The sequence below is a fragment of the Triticum urartu genome, chromosome 2A (assembly GCF_056163025.1).
Source record: "Triticum urartu cultivar PI428250 chromosome 2A, HENAU_Tu73, whole genome shotgun sequence".
NCBI classification, from domain to species: Eukaryota; Viridiplantae; Streptophyta; class Magnoliopsida; order Poales; family Poaceae; genus Triticum; species Triticum urartu.
This window is the reverse complement of record NC_141874.1, coordinates 224,362,801-224,373,706: the sequence shown is the minus strand read 5'-3', so window position 1 is coordinate 224,373,706 and position 10,906 is coordinate 224,362,801. Positions and strand designations below refer to the sequence as shown.

Here is a 10,906-nt window from a genome sequence, read left to right as displayed (position 1 = left end):
AGCATGACAGAAATAAGAGCAGTTTTTGGCATCATAAATTTAGAGAAAAGCATGATAGGAATAAGAACAGTTTTTGCTACCATAAATTCAGAGAAAAGCATGACAGAAATAAGAGCAGTTTTTGCTAGCCTAAATTCAGAGAAAATCATGACAGGAATAAGAGCAGTTTTTTTGCTAGCATAAATTCAGAGAAAAGCATGACAGGAACAACATGAGAACTGTATTTTGTGAGCATAGCAACGTCAGATCAGTGCATACATGTCTACTTCAAAAGCATAGCAGAACACATAGCCAGATTCTCACATTACAGCATAAACAAAAGGGAAATTAGTCTTATGGCATTTCTATTGAACAAAAGTTCATACATGAACTTGCACTTCCATCTAGTTCAGTTCACTCATGAACTAATTCAATTGGCATCGGGATCTAGAAGGTTTGGAAATCATCATTCCACTCTTCGTTTGGTGCATTTTGTGTCACTGGCTCCTCTTCTGCTTGCACATAGGAACTCCCTGAATTTGGTCGAAACATAAGGTTCCATAACCCAGCATCTGGTCCAGTATATGCTTCCCCTGCTCCTCTTCCAGCTGCTTGGTTGTTTGTCTGTTGTACAGATCCTCTACCTCTCATGCCAGCTGCTCCCCTGCCTCCCCTGTCAGATGCTCCACCTCTTCCTCCCCTGCCAGCTACTTCTCCAGATCCTCTGCCTCCCCTGCCAGCTGCTCCACCAGCTCCAGTGGATCTTCTCTTTCTTCCTCTTGAAATTCCAGCTTGGTTGCTTGACTGTGGTACATCTTCTGGAATGTCTTCAGTGACTCCTCTTCTTTTACCCCTACCTCTTGACATAGCGGTTGTAACCCTGGGAGGGGGTATATCATTTCTGGCTTGTGCTACAAATGTTGATTCTGGAAGAGGTCCATGATCCATGGTTGGTTGGTATGCTCTCCTCTTCTAAGTTGATAAAAATGCACAAGATTTAGACAAAAATTCAGAAACAAAAGAATTCAGTAACCTAAATAAAGATCAAGACAAGGTTACCATTTGCTGCATGAGGAAAACCATGGACCCTGGGGTTTGACTTGGATCTATGTGTGCATGGACTGTGGTGTGGCATTATGTTCTAACAAAGCATAAAGAACGTGTTAGTGTATGTTGCCACATGTAAAATATGGCAGTACATTGAGTGATTATGTTTCATCTTACAGAAATGATTGTAGGATCATCATACTCTTCTTCATCATCTTCAACATTTCCAGGTTGAGGAGCATCTCTTGTTGTCTCCTCCCATTTCTTGTGGCCTTTCTTGTTGTGATCGGCACTTCCACAAAGAGAGCAGTGCATGGTGACACCATGCTTTGTCAACTTCTTCCCTCCTTCTTTCATCAACTTCTCCTCTGGATCTTTCTTCTTGTTCCTCCTTGGTCTCCCCATTACCTTAGTGTACATAGGTGGATATACATCAATTCCATGCATCTTAGTCCAATGTTCCTTGTCCCTCACTGGTTTTACATTAAAAGCATAAGCCTTTTTGTATGTCCCTACTGCATAACACACATGCACTAGGCTTGCAGGATCAATTCTCTCATTTCTAGCACAAGCAATAGCATGGTGACATGGAATGCCAGACAGGTCCCACCTCTTGCACTTACAGGTTTCTATTTCCAAGTCCACTATGTAGGAGTGGTTCATTGACACAACCTTGAAAACCTTCTGACCAACTCCAAAGACCATGCAGTTTGCAGCCCAATCAGTGTACTTGTCCAGTTTTTTCTGAATTTTTGGGCACAATCACATACTCCATTTCCTATCTTTTGCAACTTCCTTCTGCTTGCTATATATCCTTGCTGTGATCTTGCTGTTTATGTTTTCCACCATGGAGTAAATAGGAAGTTCTCTGGCTGGCAAAATCCAGCTGTCATTTCAAATGTTAAGACATGTTAGCTCAGAAAACCACAACTCACAAATGCTTAATTTCAAGTGCCATACATGCGTACCTATTAAATACTTCAGACATGTTATTCAGCAGGATGTCACACTTTGGAAAAGGATAAAAAAAGCTTTAATCCATGTTCTTGGTGGCCATTTCTTAACCCATGTGTATGCAGGCACACTCTCTGCCTTCATCTTATCCATTGCTTTGTTGTATGTTGGAGTGTCTGTAGCCCTTGCAATAGCCCACATATTGTTCTTTAGTTGTTCCCCCTTGTGAAGCTTGTGGAAATTCTGATACATATGCCTGACACAGAACCTGTGTTCAGCATCTGGCCACACCTTTGCAACTGCTGCTATAAGACCCTGTAGAACACATGAACAAAGCAAGCACCCATCACATCCAAACCACATTGTACTATAGCAAGCAATAAGGTGAAAAACATAAGATGAACATACCTTCTGCTTATCACTCATGATTGTGTATTGAGAGGTGTTGCATATATTGAGATCATCCTTTAGGCTAGCCAAAAACCACTCCCAGCTGCTAGTGGACTCCACTTCCACAATACCAAATGCTATGGGGAAAATACAATCATTGGGGTTAATACCCACAGTTGTCAGTAAATTCCCTTTGTACCTGGTCTTAATGTGACATCCATCTACAAATATTATTGGCCTACATCCCCTCAACCAGCCTCTCTTACATGCATCCAGTGACGAGTACAAAGTTGAGAAATGTTCCTTTGTCTCCTTGGTCTTTTCATCAAAAATCTCCTTTGTGCAAAGGTAGAACTTGCTGCCAGGGTTTGTTTGCCTCAACTCCTCTCCATAATCCCATAACATCTTATACTGGTCGTCATCCTCACCTCTGATCTGCTTTACTGATGCCCTTCTAGCCCTTCCCAATTTGCTCCTAGTTGGAATTAGATTGTACTCCTGCTGAACCTTCTCCTCAAATTTCTGCAATGGCATCTTCTCATTGCCCCTGAACTCATCTCTGAATTTTTTGGTTAAAAATGTAGCAGTCAGACCCTTCAGCTTCCATGTCTTAGGACATGTATGCTCATCACAGTATTTCTTAATCACAAAGCTATTTTTCCTGTTGTCCATCCCTACTTTCAAGTACCATGGACAACCATCAATGCATATTGCTTCTACTATAGTTGATGTGTTTCTGGTCTTTTTTATTGCAACTCTGTTTCTGATGCTATAAGAGGTAATAGCATCCCTCAGCTCCTCAACCGTACCAAATACCATACCTAATCTGAATACAGGGGCATTCAAATCAGTTTCTGGGTTGAAACCCTTGAAGTTGTACTTGAGCTTGTCCCTCTCTTCTTTCGTTAACATTATTGTAGGATCATCTAGAGCATCTTCTGCTAGCTCTGTTTCATAGTCACATGTATAAACTTTTTCTCTGTGATCATCCACCTCTTTGTCAACATGTTCCTCAAACAGATCATTATCCCCATCCATAATATCATAGTCACTCTCATAGAATTCCTCATCTGTGTCTGAATCTGCTGCACCATTTTCATCTTCATCCTCCAGACCCTCATCAACAAATATTGAACATGTTGCTTCACTAAACAATCTCCTTGCTCTACTTTTTGTTGACTCACTTCTCACTTCAGTTGGGCTAGCTTGTTCTTTGCCGTTGCCATCTTTTGTTGGGGTTATGACCTTTGGCAACTCAGGTATTACATCAACTGTAACACCATCTCTAACAAGGCTGTTCAGTGTCTCCCCATGGTCTACAAGTAGCAACAGATTATTGTGTACTGTGCTAGCTGCTATCATTGCAAGGCTATCAGCATCACACTTCATCTCTCCATTCCTTCATTAATTGTCCTTCCAGGCAGACACCAGTATACATCATGCTTCCCTGTCTCTCGGTCATAGCCCAGCTGCTTCACAAAGTCTTCAATCCATAGTATAGACCAAGTGTCACAGTCACAATGATCGAACCAATCAACTTCATAGTCAATGTAGCTGCTGTTGTTATCAGTTCCACAGAAGAATCCTTTGTGATGAATCTCTACTGTAAACTTGCCATCAAAATCACCTACAATGCAGAGAATGCAAAAACTTCAATTATCAAAGAAAATCTTCAGTTAACACTTAAAACAGTAAGATTTTCACTTCAAAGCGCCAAAAACAGCATGCATCTACAGTGCTAAACTGCCAAAAATAGCAGAGATCTATAATGTACACAACCAAAATAAATTCAGTTTACAATGCACAGCTGCATTTAACACTGATGTACATTTCCATTAGGATTCAGTCATGTCTAATCAGAAAAAATGAATCTAACTACTAGCTCTTCAATTAATACTTCCTACTCCCACAATAGCAGCAAGCAAAGTATTGTCATAAATCAACTATTGTACGCACACGCAGTGTTGAAAAATTCAATTAGTAACTGTCGAAAAATTCAGTTAGCTACTGTCAAAAAATTCAGTTAGCTACAGTTAATGAAAATTAGAAACTTGTCTACCCACAACCAATATTTTTACAGGAGCAAATATGTTCTAATAATCTAGTACAGCGGCTGGTTAATTTTTGAGATATCTGAATTTTTTAGTTCACAAAATAGAGCCGTTTTAAACCCGATACACACCATGTACACAGCCGGCACTACTGATGAATGCCAAGGGGGTTTCTTACATGTCAGCATTTAACAAGCATCCACCAACGAAATCAAGACCTAACTAAAAATTTCCACCAATTCGAGCAACTGAAAGAAAAAACCCTAACGTAAACACGGGAGAGAGATGTCATGGAGAGAGTAATCGAGGGCATGCTCACCATATACAGGGGCTGGCTCCCGAGGATCTCGCCGTCGGGGCTCCAACATTGTCGGCGCCGCCAATCAATGCCGATGTCCCAATCTATGCCGCCGTCGGCTGGGATCGATCGACCGGAGACACAAGACGAGAACTCGAGGCGAGGCAGTCGAAGAGGCAGGGTTTTGGTACACTAATCCAGCCATATGCGGGGTCATATGCGCACAACTTACGTGCCACACCTCTCCCACCTTTGCAGGGGCTTTTTGTGAGAAATAAATAAATTCTAGGGGGTTTTGCGAAAACCAGGGCCACACGCCCGCGCCCGCACGGTCCAGCCACTGACAATGGGTCCTGCGCCACGCTGGCGGGCCTCGTCAGCGCCCAGTTCGTATCCAAACAAGATTTTGACCGTATTTGCACGCTGAAGCCAAGTTTTGTCACCATATATCTGTATGCCGCAAGTTTCAGCACCAAACTGAAGTTTCTTGCCAAGTTTAGACACTTGTGGTGTAATTGACTCTTTATTTAAATCAGAGAATAATGGTTTTTCTATTTATAAGAGTAATATCTTTTATGGTCATGCACCCTTGAAGAGTGGTCTATTTTTATGAATCTCGATAGTAGTGATACACATATTCATAATGTTGAAGCCAAAAGATGTAGAGTTGATAATGATGATGCAACTTATTTGTGGCACTGCCGTTTGGGTCATATCGGTATAAAGCGCATGAAGAAACTCCATACTGATGGACTTTTGGAACCACTTGATTATGAATCACTTGGTACTTGCGAACCATGCCTCATGGGCAAGATGACTAAAATGCCGTTCTCCGGTACTATGGAGAGAGCAACAGATTTGTTGGAAATCATACATACAGATGTATGTGGTCTGATGAATGTTGAGGCTCATGGCGGATATTGTTATTTTCTCACCTTCACAGATGATTTAAGCAGATATGGGTATATCTACTTGACGAAGCATAAGTCTGAAACATTTGAAAAGTTCAAATAATTTTAGAGTGAAGTTGAAAATCATCGTAACAAGAAAATAAAGTTCCTACGATACTGATCGTGGAGGGGAATATTTGAGTTACGAATTTGGTGTACATTTGAAACAATGATGAATAGTTTCGCAACTCACGCCAACTGGAACACCACAGCATAATGGTGTATCCGAACGTCGTAATCGTACTTTACTAGATATGGTTTGATCTATGATGTCTCTTACAGATTTACCGCTATCGTTTTGGGGTTATGCTTTAGAGACGCCCGCATTCACGTTAAATAGGGCACCATCAAAATCCGTCGAGACGATGCCTTATGAACTATGTTTTGGCAAGAAACCGAAGTTGTTGTTTCTGAAAGTTTGGGGTTGCGATGCTTATGTGAAAAAGCTTCAACCTAATAAGCTCGAACCCAAATTAGAGAAATGTGTCTTCATAGGCACTAGTGCAGAACCGGGCAATAGCACCGGTTCGTAAGGCCCTTTAGTGCCAGTTCCATAACCGGCACTAAAGTGTGGTCACTAAAGGCCCCCCCCCACTTTAGTACCGATTCAGCACGAACCGGTGCTAAAGGGCAACCACGTGGCACGAGCCAGCTCCGGGGGCCGGGAGCCCTTTAGTACCGGTTGGTAACACCAACCTGTACTAAAATGTTTGGGGGGTTTTTGGTTTTATGATTTCTTTTTCATTTAATTTTGCGTTTTCCATTTTAATTCTTTTTCATTTGCTGGTATTTTATGATACTACACATTGTACACGTTATGCATATATATATATATATAAATAGAATTTCTAGTAGAACCAATCATATATATATCATCAATGTCTCACAAACCACCATATTAATTCACACATACACACATGTATAGCTATATACAATTTCTCCTACATATGCATGTTGCCTTTGGAGCCAGTGGCATTAGCCTAATTGGTGCCTTCAGAGCACGATGACAATTGGAAGTGGTTCATGACCTGGTCGATGGGGCGGTAGCGGGTAATAGTATTCTCCCTTCGGATTTATGACCTGGTCGAGAAAAAATCCCACTATTTCCTCTTGAAGTGCTTCTACGCGCTCCGTTTCTAGGAGCTTGTCCCGCACCTCTTTGAACTGTTAAGAAGGATATCAATATGCATGTGTATTAGTTGTGTGACTAGATATCGATAATGGTGTAAAAATTGTGAATAGTGTTCTGACAAGCGTACCCATTCCTGTCTTTGAGATCAGCTCCTTTCGGACACCATCATGTGAATGTTCTCGCAAACGCAGAATGCACACAGATCAGTCCCCTGTGCCTGCTTCAGGGCCTTTATTACGAGAATGGAATTTAATTTGATCAGATAATAATTAATCAAGCATAATAATTAAAGAGATGGCAGCTAGCTAGCTAGCTAGTACTACTTAATTACTTACCTTGGGTCGAAACCATTTCAGCTGTCGTTTCCATTCGCCTTCGCTGACATTGATGAACCTTGCCCAAGCCCTGCCCGCCGACAAAGAAAATGAATAAAGGGGTTATTAAATAGTTCATATCATGAAATGACGAACTAAATAGGCCGAGATATATAGTTAATAATGATTGAAATTACCTGTTGACTATCCCAAACAAGATGTTATAGTCACTATTTGCTTTGAGTAGTGAGTCCAGTATTTGAACTGTTCCGGCGTCAACTTTAATGATACACAAGATCCAGTGAAATCTGCATGCACACACGTTTGCATGTCTTAATTAAGCGGGCATATGTAAGCAAAAACATGTAGCTAGCTAGTAGGCAAAAACAGAGAATTTGTAGTACAAGAAAGTGTGACTCACTGGAAGTTGCAATCTTCATTGTATTTGAGGCGCTTCAAGAACTCTAGCATGCTGTCCTCTACCTGCTTTTCATGATGCTTGTTTATTTTCCATGTGTATTCATTAACGGTGTTTGGGTCAATGAGCCCAATGCCATAGCGTCCACCTTTTCTCATTTCATACATCTTCATCCTGCATAATACCACAGAAAAGAATATAGTGAGGATAATTATAGGTAATGATTGATCAAAAGGATCACTACATCTAGCTTGAGACTTAAATTACAGAAAGAAATCACTTACAAACAATAGCAACTGACGATAGATTTGTCGAGTGCGTCTTGATTGTATAACTGAAACAGTTCAGAATACTCAACGGTCACAGGTTTCTCATGGTAGTAATGATCCTTCTTGACTTGCACCATGAGGGACTCTCGATCGGATCTCTTGGTAATGTCCATGTACCATTGATGCAATTCATACATTCTCATTGGGAGCTTCTTGACCTCTTCTGGCTTGACCAAAGGTTGGCCCCGGGCATATTTCCGTTTTATTTCCTCCTCCATAAGCACAGGCATGTCCTTGATCTCGAGGAGTTGTCCAACAGTAATTTTGAGAGTTTCAGCCTGCATTATATGCTCCTGGGTTATTACCACATCGCCCACCTCGGGAACGTAAACTATTTGGCCACAATAATATTGGGCGCGCGTACTGTCACAAGTTGTTGGCCGCACAAAAAGCAGGGGGATCGATTGCGCCGCCTGTTCTCCCAGCTGGGAAACGGTTTTCCCGCATTTTTTGACAGCTGCCTGTTGTTTGCTCGAGCTCGAGCTCGCCTCCTTCTGTAGACGTTGTCGATGTAACTTCCTGATGTGGCGCTCATAGTCTGTGTCAACAGGCTTAGGAGCTGGTGGTTGAGCCATATGAATGAAGTGGTCAACTACTTCCACAGGCACTTTCTCCCTTGGCGGCGGTGGCGGTTTCGGTCCAAAATGGGTGTTGACTTCTGCCCGCACTATGGCATTGGTTTGCTCCTCGGTCCTGTCATAAGCCCTCTCAGGAAGAGGAGTAGTGAGGTTTGGACCATATTTATATCGCTTGCCTCCGCCTGTACTTCCTGTACTATGACCTCGACTCGTACCGCTACGCACCATAGCTGCGGGGTGTCTCTTCTTCGATTGCTGAGGCGGCGGAGACGGCTGACGGGGCTGAGTTGGACAAGGAGGAGTGGCCTGAAGCTGTGCCGGACTTGCAGGGGCCTGAGGTTGTGCCGGACTTGGAGGAGGAGTGGACGTCTGACGCTGTGTCGGACTTGGAGGAGGAGTGGCTTGACACTTTGCCGGACTTGGAGGAGGAGGAGTGGCCTCACGCGTTGGTGGACTTGGAGGAGCGGGAGTCTGCTGACTCGGTGGCGGACTTCGACGAGTAGTCAGGTGACGCGGTGTCGGTGGCCTTCAAAAGATGATGCAATCCTTTCTCCATAGGATGATACGATGTTTGGCATCTCCGAGTGTGTGCTCCTCGTCACCTCCAGGAATGTCAAGCTCTAGCCCCGAATATTGGTCCACCACCTCATCAACCACGACACGAGCATAGCCTGCTGGAATCAGGTTGCAATGGAAGGTTCCATCGGGGGAATTTGTATAAGCAACGCCGTCCGCCACCTTCAAGGATATGTTCTTAATTTTGAAGTGTAGCTCGCAGTTAGTGTTGCCCGCGATGTCATCCACGGGGTATCTATCCAGCATTGCGTCAAACGGGGCGGAACCCATGCTGCTTCTTGGCATGGATGGGGCGGTGGTATCCAATGCTGGACCATGTAGCGATGGACATGCTCGTCCTCCTCCCTGACATGGCGACGTACCACCTCCAGCGGGGCCGGCTCCCTCCACACTGAAACTGGCCCACGCGAACGCCACCAAATGAGATCAGGGTCGACGACGGGACCCAGGGCCGGGTTCCTCATCAAGCGGCGCCCCCCTCCAGGCAGCACCTCCCAGTGCCAGCCCGGCGGAGCCTAGTCCCGGACATGGGTCAGTCGGACGTCGTCGCGGACGGGTCGACGGCGAGGATGCGGGGCGGGCATCGTCGAGAACAAATACTAGCTATATGCCCGCAAAAAGTAAATTTTTTTAATGATTGGATTTTGATAACTAAAATTTCTAACATTTCTATATAACACTAATTATGCTATCATTGCATATGTCAAAATTCTATATGCTATTTCATACTAATTAAGCATCTAACACTAAAAACAGAAAAACACAACTTTTATACATCCATTAAAAAACTGAAAAACAACATTATATAAAAAAATTCCATAATAACTAAACACTAATTATATCCATCTAACATGCATTCATACATATATACTAGTGAAAAAATAATAATCTAAAAAATCTAAACTAATTAAACATACAAAATACGTATATACTAATATATACATGCATTAATTCATACATATGTAGTGTGTGTGTGTGTGTTCATCATGCTTGTGTGTGTATGGGCTCGGGGAGGGGCGGCGCCCATGGTGGCCGCTGGGGGAGAGGGAGAGGGGTTAGAGGGCCGGGGGAGAGCTCACAGCGAGGCGACGGCGAGGCGACGGCCGGGGGCAGCGACGGGTCGGGGCGTGACGCGGGGGCGGCGACGCGGGGACGGCACGACGGGGACAGGCCCGGGGCGGCGACGGAGACGAGGGCAGCGACGGGGACGGGGGCGGAGACAGCGACGGCGTCAATCGATCAGGGCGCGCGGGCGGTGCTTCAATGGGGAAACAGAGGAAGAAACAGAGGGAGAATGAAATTTTCATAAGTGTTGTATATATAGAAGGCACCTTTAGTACCGGTTGGAGCCAGCAACCGGTACTAAAGGCCTGTTTTGGCCAGGCCAAGCGGCGGGAACCGCACCCCCTTTAGTACCGGTTGGTGGCTCCAACCGGTACTAAAGGCCCCCCTTTAGTACTGGTTGGTGCCGCGAACCGGTACTAAAGGGGGTGCGCTGGCGCAGGTGTGGTGCGCAAGTTTAGTCCCACCTCGCTAGCTGAGGGGCAACCGCACTGGTTTATAAACCCCCGTGTGGTAGCTCTCTCGAGCTCCTCTCCAAAGCAGGCCTACTGGGCCTACATGTTCTGTCCTGCCCTGTTGGCCTATTGGGCCTTTGCGGGCCTGCATCCTGGCCCAACAACAGGTTGGGTTTCTAGTCATATGCAGGCCGCTCTGGCCTAGTAGGCGGGCTTTTTTTTATTTTTTTGCTTTATTTATTTTTGAGTTGTTTTTTTGTGTATTTAGAGTTTCTTTGTGAATATTTTTGCTTTAGGTACAAAAAATTACAAACTTTCTGTTAGTGCCCGTAGTTTTCAAATTTGAATAGTTTAAATTTTGAATTATTTGAAA

General features: G+C 43.9%; 1 pseudogene; it reads right to left on the bottom strand.

Moving 5' to 3' along the window:
• Positions 1-426: 426 nt before the first annotated feature.
• On the bottom strand, positions 427-1,731 carry LOC147984656 (uncharacterized; annotated as a pseudogene).
• Positions 1,732-10,906: the final 9,175 nt, after the last annotated feature.